General features: G+C 37.9%; 1 protein-coding gene and 1 long non-coding RNA gene across 5 annotated transcripts in view; both read left to right on the top strand.

The window, feature by feature from the left end:
* Nucleotides 1–14,062, top strand: part of LOC140742702 (uncharacterized) — a 556,758-nt gene that overhangs the window by 166,071 nt on the left and 376,625 nt on the right. The gene's annotated exons all lie outside the window — the stretch shown is intronic.
* LOC140742492 (uncharacterized) lies at nt 5,806–6,849 on the top strand. The gene is made up of 2 exons (XR_012102286.1): nt 5,806–6,218; nt 6,332–6,849. It is a non-coding gene; the product is annotated as an uncharacterized LOC140742492 (long non-coding RNA).

Genomic DNA, 14,062 nt, shown 5'->3' with positions numbered 1-14,062 from the left:
TTTATATTTTCTGCACATCCTTAAGGTTGACTGGTAGAAAATGCTACTTAGCATTAAGTCCGCCTATTGTACCACTAGTTTTTATTGGTCAATAAAGTGTAATAAAAAAAAAAAAACGAACTGTGCCACTCACTAATTGATGTCATCGGTCCGCGACCTCTGAACGCGAGCGGAGCCGCGGGTAAAAGCAATATACTAAAGCAAGATACTAGCTGACCCGACAAACTTTGTACCACCTCAATATCTGTTTATCAAATATATTTCATTTAAATATAGACTATGTTACTCGTGGATAATGTAGCTTTCGAATTTGAGCCTATTCATTACAATCAACAAACAAAGTTTTTCTCTTTACTATAGATATATATCTATTCTATTACTTTATTAATTTATTTTAATCAAGGCTTAATACGTTGGTCAATATTTGTCTAGCTGATGTTCATGAAATTCCAATTATTCAGCCAATCATTCCAATTTTCAATATGAATGAAAGATGAGGTGTGGAATGCAAGCGACTCCCTGAATATTTGTCACTCAATTTCAGCTACCGTTTACACGATCATTTTACCGTCAGTTAAAATGTTTACTGCTGTGTAAAACTGACAGCAAACCGAGCGTGTAATTGACGTCAAGGCTCATTCTTTTTTAGGGTTCCGTATCAAAAAAACGGAACCCTATTCCTAAAGCTTTGGTTTCCTTTCGTCTGTTACAAAGCTGTGTCTTTTAAACCGTAATGGGTAGACAATTTTTACGATGTATATTAAATTAATATATATGTATATTTAATTAATTAATTTTTAAATTATAAATCAATAATGTAATAAAAGTTAAAAAATATAATAAAAGCTGCTTTCCTTCGAGCTGTATTTGCTCGACCTTAATAATGACAAAACATAGGAACGTTACTTAGTACATAAAACAGTGGTACGGAACCATTTGTGAGCGACTCGCACTTAACCGATGTTTTAATTCATCTTCCAAGACCTTCATAACTTTAAAAGAAATCTATTCTTAGCACAATGTATGGGTATATAATGTATAATATTCATATCCACTATCTGCCTCAAAGCGAAATATATTATTCTTGGCATACAATCTCTGAGGCCCTCATAAGTTCTTTTGCGAAGAAATTAAGTTACTCGTGAGAAACTTTAGGAACCTGCGCTGAAGTTAAGGTGCTTTCTCACTGGGCAACAAGGTTTTATGAGTATAATATGAGAATGAATATTCTTGGGCATAAACAGTGTAAAATATCTCTTATAGTTAGGGTAGTTTCGGTTAGGTTCGCTTCTCGTGACCCGGCATCGAACATCCAGAGGAACGCCGCGGAGTTTTAGTCGGTAAGAGTTCAACATACCCCTTCCACTGTCCCGAATGGCCCTCCCATTCATGAGAATTTCTCCGCAATTATAATTTTATAATTATTATTATATAAAACGCCCCCCGACCAGGTGGACTGACGACCTGAAGCGGACGGCGGATAACCGCTGGATGCAGACGGTCGGAGTGGCGCAGACTAGGGGAGGCCTATGTCCAGCAGTGGACCAGTAAAGGCTGATGGATGGATGAATTATGAAAAAACTGCGACGATTGTTTTGATGAGGTGGTCCGGCACACGCTGGATGTTGTCTTGCGTGGAATGCTGACTGCAGCGCGGTCAGCTCTGTATGAGGGGTCGAATTCTCGCTCCCGATTGTGGGTCACGCCACGTTAAACGTTACGTTGGACGTGATAGGTCGTGGCAGGCGGTGCAATCTTTCTGCGAAGCTATTTAGTACACTACAGCAGTGTGCAGGGCTACTATGTTCTGGGAGTGCGGTAAGGAAGGCACTTAACCGAGGGGTTTCAACGTGTTCTTCAAAGGTAGCAACGCATTTGTTGCAGACTTAGGTAGGAATCTGATCTTATCAGGCCTTCTTTACAGACGTTCATGGGTGGCAGTAGCCACTTATCATGAGATGACCTGCATAATCATTTGCTACTATCATATTATTAAAAAATCTTTACCACGTAGAAGCCTAAGTTGCGTGAATAAATATAGCGGTTTTAAAATTAATGTTTAAAACTTCTTCGGACTAGCTGTGAATTTGTAGTTTAAAATAAACATGCAGCATTTCAATCTTGTAATGGTCGCCAGCCGCGTTAATTAACGAGCATTGAATTTTTTTGAACATTAAATGTTAAACGTAATATGTTTTTAAGAAGAATTAAATCACATTTTGTTGTGTAGAATCTCTATGCATTTTAATTTTAGTTCAATATACATTTTTTTTTACAGCAGTGATAGCAGTGGTTAAGAAACTCGGCCTCTTGATCGAGGGGTCCGAGGTTCAAATCCCAGGCATGCACCTCTGATTTTCAAAATTATGTGCGTATTAGAAATTAATTATCACTTGCTTAAGCGGTGAAGGAAAACATCGTGAGAAAACCTGCCTACCTTTATTAAATAAAATCTCAAAAGGTATGTGAAGTCTACCAATACGCACTTGGCCAGCGCGGTGGACTATGGCCTAATCCCTCTCACTTAGAGAGGAGACCCGTGCTCAGCAGTGGGACATATTGGGTTGTTGATGATGATACATTTTTTATCTGACTGCGGAGAATAAAGTTATTGGAACGTATGCACGTATATATGTTTGTACGTATGTATATTTATGTCAAATTTTTTAGCACGACCTTCTGCCAATACATTTAGGGGCTGCAAAATTAAGGCCAATTATTTAGCGTGGGACTGTTCGAATTACAACCCGCGGCGATAAATCAATTTATGTACGACTTATAGTAGTACGAAGTACGAATTATAGTAAATATAACGCAGAGTCTACCATAATTACAATTTTTTTCGCTGACTTATTTATACAAAAGATAGTAAAAATTGACGTAGGTATATGTTGCTGCGGCCCTCCGACCTCCAATATTCTGTGATGTATTGACCTGCGATCTAGTCTGCCGGTTGATTTTCTTAGGAGCTCGAGCGGGCTGTTACCAAACATCTCGTCTGAAGATTCTTAAACTAAACTATTGAATTAAAAAGGGCAGCATATTTTAAAACATTACTGTCGGCAAATGTATGATTCGATGGCTTGTCTTACTGTCACTTCTATTACCAAGTGCCTTAAGGAAAATCGTTTACACCATAAACGAAAGACCTAGTTAGAGATGTGCCGAGTCGGGTCGACTCGAGTCAGTACTCGAGTACATAAACTCGCATACTCGAGTAGTGATACTAGAATACTGACGTATTCGTACACTGACTCCAGTCTTAGGTGCCTTATATAGGCAAACGAGTGAATACAGCAAGAATCGTGCATGTTACAACTTGTTTAATTTCTTGATCTTTGTGCTATTGGACTGTGTGTTACAAAGTACTCCAAATTACTCGATACTTCATGTTAACTCGAGTATATTGTGAATAATCTGGACTCGAGTTTTTTGGGTACTAAAGTACTCGAATACAAAATTGGCCGACTCGGCACATCACTAGACCTAGTTGATATAGTATTCAAATTATAACAATTTCGTCTCCGTACTGTTGACGCTCCGATCTGAGATAGAGCACGCCCGCCCAAAGTAAGTTAATTGGGTGGAATACTGTTTCCATATTAATTTGTCATTTCCCATCTGAGTTATTACTCGAATCATCGAGAATTACGATAAGATCTCGTTTAACAATCTTTCTTGTGTATATCTTTCGGTTTTTACAAGGCATTTCTTTTATCGAAATTAGGACAGATTGCATGCATTGTTTTAAAGGTAGAACACTGTGGCACAACAACGGTGGCACCACCGTCACACACTAACTTAAGCGCTGCAGTGTTCTGGTTTGAACAGTGTAGCAAGGGAGATAAACACTTCCGAGGCATTCCAGCTTAGTCCTCAGGGGTAGAAGCGTATCTGTAGTCGATCTCAGCTAGGAATATAATATTATCTGGGCTTAATTATAGATGTCCAAGGGTGCTACTCTTATAATATAAAAAAATTTTAAAAAGAGTTCTACCACCTTCAAAATTATTTAAAGGTGGTAGAACCCTTTGTGGTTCGTCTCCGGCGGTACCACCGCCACACCTATTTCTACCTAATAACAGCAGTGTTAGATGCTGCTGTATTCTGGTTTGAAGGGTGTGGTAAGTAAGACAGACTTTTCCGAGGCGTTCCAGCTTAGTCCTCAGGGGTAGCGGCGCATCTGTGGCCGACCTCAGGTAGGAATATCTAGTCCTATCTGGGGTTGATTACAGATGTCCATGGGCGGCAGTAGCCACTTACCATCAGGTGGACTGCATGCTCGTCTGCTACTCCTATATTATAAAAAAAATAATCATATTACTTAACGATTGAGGAGTTAGGATCATAAGTCTACACAAGACTTACAAAAGCTATAAATTCATAATTTAGATGTATGATCGGTCCAAAATTGAACCCGGGACCCTTACGGCCTATATTGTGGGTAATGCATCACTTGGATCGTTCTTGACTGAAATGGAGTATTTTCTCAGCTTATATAGGTCACTGAAAACATGTCCGTCCTCATGGCGCATGTAAAAACTGGCCAAGTCTGAATTGGATTTATGCAAATCGGTTCCGTACTAACACTTAATATATTTGTATTAACTTGCCAAAAATTGTGCTTACCTTCGACTCTTGGCCGACTTTTTATAAATTGATATTTTACATTATAATCCAATTAAGTTTGACGTTTGTATTTTTACAAATATAACTAAGAGCAAATAAGACGAGACTAGACAATCATTAAGAAAACAAAAATCCCAGCTGCTTAAACAATAAACATATAGGCTCTACATACATATATTACATTAGTTCGTAAAACTATTACCCCTCGCAATTGGGTATAAAGAAACGTTATTTGAATGAAGGCTGTTAATTTTATTCAATAAAGTTAAGAAAAATGTAAAAAATATTTTTATCAAAAATATTAACCAGCTTTCTTAAAATATAAAGATGATATGAAGATAGATGTGAAGTAGACAGACGGTTATACAGGTTTAGAGCATCTTATTATCAACATCAACCCATTACTGTCCCACTGCTGAGCACGGGTCTCCTCTCGCTATGAGAAGGATTAGGCCATAGTCCACCGCGCTGGCCAAGTGCGTATTGATAGACTAGACTTCACATACCTTTGAGACTTTTTTATTTTTTTATAAATCTCTCAGTTATATAAGTTTCCTCACGATGTTTTCCTTAACCGTTTTAACAAGTGATAATTAACTTCAAATACGCACATAATTTCGAAAAATCAGAGGTGCGGATTTGAACCTCGGACCCCTCGATCGAGAGGCCGAGTTTCTTAAACTCTAGGCTATCACTGCCTGTGAACAGAACATTTTATTACGGATCCCTAAAAATGACGCCAGTTCACAAACGTGCAAAGTTTCGTATCAATTTTAGTTGGGTGCGTGGATTGGACGGGCACAAATCGGTCCATGAGGGTCCATTTTTTTGATAGGGGGCCCTCAATGGAGTCATTTACAATGTTCTTTTATTATCTAGAGCGAGCGACGTACCGCCATTAATAACCAAAGGAAAGCTTTCGACTGTACGACAAATTTCTCGACTAGGCGGAACACCTCATTATTCTCAATGAAGACGAGAATTAACGTTTCAGTCAATTTCATCATTCCCGCTTTGACATAAAGATAATAGATTTTGTTGTAATTGTTTTGTACGGCAGCGTAATTGATTGTGAAGGTGGATAATGGGGTTGGTTGTACGCCTGGCGCGATGTATTAACCCTTTGTGAAAGGTATTTGAATATGAAAAGAATACCGTCTTATTATAAGTGTTATTGTATTATATATTTACGGTCTTATTCATAAAAAATGCTTATAGAAGGTTTTAAGCACTCATTAGTTAAAGTGTTCAATAAGCTTATAAAACGTTCTATAAAATTGCTTATTCATAAACGTTCCATAAACCTTCTATAACTAATGTGTCGCTAAAGTCAACTATAAATGAAAATGTTGCCATTATAGTGAAGTTCGGCGAACAAATTGACGAATATCCATAGATAAACATCATTAAATGACATTATTTCGTACCAAAAAATATTCTGTCTTGACATTCTTGTCAATGGGTTGTCGATAAAACCAAATCACATGTCAGTGTCATTGTATTTGTAAATACCGCGAATTTAAAAATATTTTATATGTTAAAATGGGATGTGAAGCAAAAGTTGTTAAAAGATAAAGGAGTGAAAATTGGTTGGATATTAATGTTTTATGTAATATTGATATAATTATATAAAGTTAAATTCAATTAAGTTTCGTTTTGTCGACATTCGCAATATCTTATGGCAGTAAACCCTGTATTTCAGAAGGTGTACCAGGACCTCTGCGATCTAATTTACGATCATTACGTACGAGATCAATTATAAAATTTACTGTCGATTTATTAAAGCGATAACGCTTCCTATAGTCTAATGAAAACAGATCACTCTTTGGTGCAATGTTCTTCGAAGTGGACGGTTTTCTAGATTTTTAATAATCTAAGCTTTGTAAAATTTGCATTGTAATTTAAAATAGTGATATAATAATGTTATTTATCGGATATTAAAATAAATTATTTTAAGTTTGTATACAAAATGGACATTGACATAATTTATTAAAAACGTATTGTCAAATTAGGTTAGTAATCACGAATCAGCTGTTGAGAGTCGGCCATCTTTGCCTTATAGCACTGTTATAGTAGGGTTCTGGCCTCTATAAGTTATAGAAGGTTTATAGAACGGTTTAGTGCCTAAAATGCGTTTATGAATAACACTTTTTGACAATCGTACTATAGCAACGTTATAAGTGTGCTATAACTTTTTATGAATAAGACCGTTATATTATTGTTATATATTTTCATGTCACTGGTGTTAGTGATAATGAAGTTGTCAATTGTATAAAAACTGCTAAATAAATGAGATTTAAAAAAAATCCTTTTGGTTTTTGTAATATGGATGTAGCAAACGGGTATGGAGTCCATTTAGTAGTTAATCGTCACTATTACCCAACAACATGTTATGTTACTCTACATAGAAGAGGAATTTTACTTAAAATCGAACAAAAATGCGTCGAAGTCGAAAAAAAATGCTGAGGATCGCCTCGTATGTAACGTCGAAAACACATGATGAATTGATGATGATTGACGGTGCTGTGCCATGGACTCCCACGGCACGTTATTGCATCGCGACATAATACCGTGCCGTCGACACGTACGAATCGCGTAGATTTCCACGGTGGAAATTGGTTTCAAGATATACAATACCTGGTAATGTCAAAGGAAAATTAAGAAGTGTGTATATTTTTTTAAAGTGTGTAAAAGCAGTGATAGCCTAATGGTTAAGAAACTCGGCCTCTCGATCGAGGGTTCCGTGGTTCAAATGATTTTTCAAAATTATGTGCGTATTTATAAAATAATCATCACTTGCTTAAACAGTGAAGGAAAACATCGTGAGGAAACCTGCATACCTAAGACTTTTTATAAAAAAAAACGAAATCTAACAATATGCGCTTGGCCAACGCGGTGGACTATGGCCTAATCCTTCTCATTATGAGAGGAAACCCGTGCAGCAGTGGACCGATAATGGGTTGAAGATGATGATGATATGTATATTTTTTATTAAAACCTTACACGATACGATGCACTAAAATCAGATGAGCTCGATTCCTAATTCACAAAAAACAGAACTCACATCCGTTCCCCATTTCAAATCAATTTCGTATAGCCGCCGTAGCGGTATTAGCACCATCGGGCCGGTTCCAATAATTGCTTAATCTATGGCTGATTCGCGATTTACAATTCGTGGATTTTTACGATTCTCCATAATGGAACCAATTACTCGAATTCACTCTCGATCAGCCAGATACCTTTTTCGAATCCAATTCTCGCACTAATGGATTTATGCGGGTTTGTTTGTTATCTCGTGTGAGTGTGAAGTTGAGTCAATTATTTTTTAGCATTATGACTTTTGTAAAAAATGACTAAATTGCCTATGGTCCTGGGTTATGACGGGTAATTTGGAAAATGTATAAACACAATCAAGTCCTTTATTACCTTTACTGTTCTTTTACTGGTAGGTTGGTGTACATCTAATTTGAATATAGACGCATTGATACCTGGATGATCAAGTGTAAGACCAAAATTCTACAGAACTGTACCCAACTTCTAAAATACTTATTTAAATCTAATATAAAACTTCATGGAAGAAAAAGCTTAAATTATTCAGATTGGATCTAAATCTGCGGTTTATAGCGTAACTAACGTCATTCCAAACGACATTTAAATTGAAAATAAAATGCTGGGAATCGCTGGAAACTGTCGAATGAGACTTCAGTACATCCAATTGGAAATGTCGAATCCCAGTTAAAGCACTACTAGTGAAAATAACGCAAAGCATACATGGGTTTCATATCGCTCAAGAACGTTCGAAATAGAGACTTTCTAGAGGCTACTAAGGATGGTTGTCATTAACGACATATGATGTACATTATTTTCATTTATATATCTATAACGTCGAATACGAATGGACTGATATCTAGAGTTTCATAGTAAAAGGTAAATATGACTACAGAATTGTACTCAGCTTCTAAAATATATCTACCTAAACTAATATAAAATCTCTAGAAGGAGAAAAAAAGTTTGCAGAATGGTTCTAAATCGTCGGTTAACTCATCAAACAACATTTAAATTGAAAATAAAATGCTGAGAATCGTTGGAAACTGTCGAATGAGGCTTCAGTACATCCAGTTCAAAATGTCGAATCCCAGTTAAAGTACTACAGTGAAAATAACGCAATCCCTATTAAGTCAGAAAAGTGTGCCGTAAATCAACATTTGAAATTCACAGATCTCTAAAGTAGGGCTGTCTCCGTGCTAAATGGAAATGCAATTAGTGTTTTGAATTTGCAACTACTTCTAAATTAAACTAATTGAAACTGTTTTAATTTAAACTTTCGTTTTTGTCCCATTTGTGGAAATTGTGGGAATTGAAAAGTTTGATTCAACTGCTGCTCTTGTAAATGATATAAAACTACTTTGTACAAGAAACTATGCTGTACAGTTTACTAAGCGACCTTTTATATCTACATTAGGTCACAGTGATCGACTTTGGTTTAAATTTTTTAATTTATAAATATTCGCTGATACTTTGTGATAAAACTGATATAGTAAACGGGACGTGTTGCTGCTTTGAGAATGGTATACGATTTAAGACTAATATTATCGCGGAATCGACACATTTTAGTATGTGATGGGTACTAACGATGCGGTTTTTTTATTTTGTTATTCCTAATATTTTGTGTAGCAACAATGCGTTTATAAATATTATTATATTCTTTCTTGTGTTGAACAATACGTTTTACAGATTATTCTAAACATATATGTGTATTACTATATACAGATAGAAAATTAACAACATTTTGTCGATTGTGGCAGCCCTTAACGGCATTCTCTTACTGACACCCTCTTCATTTATTCCCGTTCCCGAACCTTTGTTCTGTCCTCGACCAATATAAACCTCATTTTTTGCGGATCTCCTACGAAGCTTAATTACTTAGGTTGAGCGTTGAACGCAGTCGAAAACGGAGTAATCAATGCTTTTGTTTAGCGTGCGGTCGGATTTCGAAACGGTGATTAACGGTGACGCGATCGAGTGTTGTAGAAGTGGCCTTGTTGACGTTCATTGGATATTGATGCATTCTGAGTTAAACGAACGACTGATAAATGATTATTTTTACACCTGTTGGTAAATGGCTACTGCCACCCATGACTATCTGTATTGAACCTAAGATACGATAAGTGTGCTCCCTGAGGTTGACCATGCGTTGCTAGTCCTAAGAACTATGTTAAAACGCGGCGACTATATCTCCCTTACCACTCACCACCACCATCTTACTTAGTAGTTCTTAATACTAATGTTGTTAGGTAGAAAAAGGTCTGTACCTGTAGTTCCAGGACTAGAATAGGGCTACGGTATCCCTTGCCTGTCGTCGTTGCGGGCGACAAGAGTGGAAGTTCGAACCATCCAGTAAGCTACCCCGAGAAGGACGGCGGTATATGTGGTCGCTTACCGTCGTAATCACCAGATATTGTGTGAGGAGCGAAGTCCCCCAGGGCAGAGCCCGATCTGGGCATCGCGCTTGGTTGTGTTCCGTCGGAGATCCCGGAGTTCTACAAGCGCTGAGGACGGCCACCGTAAAACCGTTTTAGTGCGGTAAAAATCCCACATAACCCGGCGCCGCTCCCACGTTGTCGGGTACCTTTTGAAGGTTTCCCCCTTGAAAAGAAAAAGAAAACAAAAAAGGTAGAAAAAGGTGTGCCGTGCCGGTGATGTCTCTGGAAACGAACCACAAAAACTTAATACCTTCACATAATTCGATAAGTTAACGCCCATAAAATATAAGAAAAAGTGTTCCCCCATAAAACATTAGAATGACAGACGTGCGTTTTATTTCCGTGACCTCCGTTCATTCATGTTTAAACGACCTCTCGTTATTCAATTTTTAAAATATAAAGCGGTCAAAGTTATTCATAATTCAGCCCCTCGGTCCACATAAAGCAAGCGAGTTCGAGTGAGGCGCAAACGATAAACTTTTTTGGCGCCTCGTAATCGCAGTTTCCGAGACCATTTACCTGAAGCATTGCTTTGAGGGGTAAGTAGTTCACTGGAAATATTTTTAAACGTTTTACAACAGAATGGAGTTTGTAACAGGCTATTACATACCCATTTCTGAGTAAGCTTAGTGTGGAGTTCTCAAAGGAAAAGTTCTCTTGCCGTCGCTTTTTTTTTGTTATAGTTCTAGCTCCTGGCGGCAACTTTGTTAGTGTTTTATTAGATTATGAGTTAGGTAAGTGCCCGTAATATAACCAGTTAAATTTAGGTTACGAAAATACGTTTCCATGAAAAAACACGTAATACGGAAAAATAAAAATGTTTTAAGAGTTTTTGAGATTAGCGCAAAAATTGTACAAAATATTCATGAAACTTTAGATTCAACCTACTGGATTTTAATTGTTTCAAAAAACTCTACTAACTCTACATAATGTTCTTAGTTATAAATATTTAATTTAGTTATTTAAACTACAGTTTATTGGTAAAAAAATAATATGTTATCAAATTACATTGCAATATACTTACATAATGTAACCCGAAAGTGTTGTGTAATTTCAGTAGGGGTTGAAAAGGCTCTTGGCACTAAAATGCGCGTTTTTGGATTGCTTCCCTCATAAATGCTTGTGGTTTATGAGATACGCAATAAATATGTAAGGATTTATTTTATTGCTCCAGTTTCTTACCGAAGTTATTTAGCAAAAATAAATAACGATTATCATAAGAAAAAAATATGAAGAGCATACAAAATTTGCAAATAAATCATCGTGTTTTTATTATTTTGCGGTGTTGTGTGTACTGAGTTTGGTGTTTTGAGTATTATTTTATTTCGTTACAAAGAATACTGTAGCATATAAAGGTCTTAACAAAAGAATGTACTGACTTTAGTAGTAAATGCTATACTCTGTCGTATACTCTCGCCGATATTACTTTATACATTTGACAAAATTACACCAATCTCCCTCAAAAGCATTGTTAACTCTGAGTACTAAGTTAGAACGTTTAATATACGAGTAAGTATCTTCTTTACCACGCCCTTTAAATTAGAATGTTTCGTTTGACACTATTATATAGAACAGTATTAAAGGTGTAGATTTAGTGCAACTAGAGTCAAAACACAGAAGTTTATAACCATTATTGATTTTAAAATTTACTTAATTTATTTAAACAAATAAATCTCTCAATCATATACCATTTAAAGGGCAGTGAGGTCATAACTTTTTGTTCGAAGATATCTAAGAGATAAAATCATTTCTAGTAAATTACAATCTGTACTTTTGTGGCAAGGGAAACATACTTATCGGAGGCGTATTACTTGGTATTCAGAGAAGCAACGCTTCTATAGCCGACCACCTAAGGTAGGACTCTAATATTAGAGGTTCCAGGTCGCGCCGACAGTGTTTCCAGGCGCAGCAGAACCTGGCCTTGCGAGCATCGTGGGGGCGGGACGCTACGTCAGGAACGACGTGGTGAGGCGCGACCTTAAGTTCGAGACAGACGAGGAGTTTGTGGTCCGCCCATTTAAAGGGGTTCGCGCCCCTACACGATCGACTACCTGGGGGGCGCCCGCTCCCGCTCGGGAACTCCCTGGACTGGCGACCTCCGACCATCAGGAGGCCGACCGTCCGCTCGGTAACCACGTATGAGTACCGAATTACCCACTTAACAGTGGGATGATATATTTTTTATTTTTTTTCATAATTCTATAATGTTTTCAATAACATTATATTATTATGAATAAATATCAAGAATCTGGGTATTTAACAACATTGCCTTAGTGTATGAGAGCCCCGGAGGGTATGACGTCCCACTTGACTTGACTCTTAGAGGTTGATTATCCATATCCATAGGCGGCAGTGGTCACTTACCATCCGGTCGACTACATGCCTGTTTGCTATTTCAATATGACATAAAAAAATCTAATTTGTATGGTCTTATGTATGTTACAAATATCAAGCTTAATATAAATCAACAGGATATTTAAGGCAAACATTTAAGCCATTTAACATTCTCTTTGATTCACTAAACGTTGAAGAGTGGAAGCTCATTATAATTAACAAACTATGAGCCGAGAGGTGGAATGAATGGCGTTAACCTTGTTGTGTTATGAAGAACAAACTTTTGCTGTAGAATACTGAAAAAATAGATGGAGTGAAGAATTTTATTGTGAAGTGAATTGAATTAAATGTAAATATTATATCTGTTTTGTAAAAATAGTTTTGAAGTTAAATTTAAATCTGATTTAAAAGTTATTAAAATTATAATATTAAGTAGTTAGTAGTATTTGAGCCGTGTGGTGCCGGCTGCGAATAGCACCACTCCCTCTCTTCCCGCGGATGTCGTAAGAGTCGACTAAGGGACAAAAACCAGGAGATGGGCAGCAGCGTCTCTCTGTGAATTTACCACCATACTGCGGTCACCAACACGCACAGCCAAGCGCGGTGACTATGGCAACAACCCCCTAATGGCAGCTGCAACAAAACCCCGGCCCCCAGTCCCCGGCAGCCCCGCTATTCCTGGCTACGGTAGCGGTCACGGTTACGGCGGGGCAGGGGGTGCTAAGAATCTCCGGCAGAGATCGGGCTACCATAAACGACGACTGCTGCACCTGGCAACATATAACACCAGGACTCTGAGGAACGATGAGAAGATATATGAGCTGGAAGAAGAGATAGGCAAGTTAAACTGGAGTATTATAGGGTTGTCTGAAGTCCGAAGACAGGGGGAGGACTCGACGATCCTAAAATCCGGTAACTTGCTCTATCACCGGGAGGGCGAACATCTGTCCCAAGGTGGTGTCGGGTTTATCGTCAACAAATCCCTCGTCAACAACATAGTGGAGATCAAGAGTGTGTCGCCAAGGGTAGCATACCTTATACTCAGAGTATCTAAAAGATACTCGTTGAAGGTCATACAGGTATATGCGCCGACATCGACACACTCCGACGACGAGGTTGAGGTTATGTATGAGGACATATCAAAAGCCATACATACCTCAAAATCGTACTTCACGGTTGTGATGGGGGACTTCAATGCAAAACTAGGTGTCCAATATGGCGATGAGTCGAAGGTGGGGCCTTTCGGATTTGGTCATCGGAACCATCGAGGCCACTTGCTGGCTAACTTTTTGGAAAAGGAAGGATTCTATATGATGAACTCCTTTTTCAAGAAGAAGCCCCAGAGGAAGTGGACCTGGATGAGTCCCGATGGTACTACCAAAAACGAGATTGACTTCATATTGGCGGACAAACGGCATATATTTAACGATGTCTCTGTGATCAATAGGCTTAAAACCGGAAGCGATCACCGGATGGTTAGAGGCACGTTAAATATCCAAGTCAAGCTGGAACGGTCCCGCCTTATGAAGTCGATACTTCGTCCAACACCTTGCCAGGTCCAGGGCTCTGAAGACTTTCGACTCGAGCTCGATAATCGTCTGCGATGCCTAGAACGT

The sequence above is a fragment of the Epargyreus clarus genome, unplaced genomic scaffold (assembly GCF_041222505.1).
Source record: "Epargyreus clarus isolate Ecla_fem2 unplaced genomic scaffold, WU_Ecla_fem_2.2 ptg000006l, whole genome shotgun sequence".
Lineage (NCBI taxonomy): Eukaryota > Metazoa > Arthropoda > Insecta > Lepidoptera > Hesperiidae > Epargyreus > Epargyreus clarus.
The sequence above is the reverse complement of the archived record's forward strand: the minus strand, read 5'-3'. Positions and strand labels throughout refer to the sequence as shown.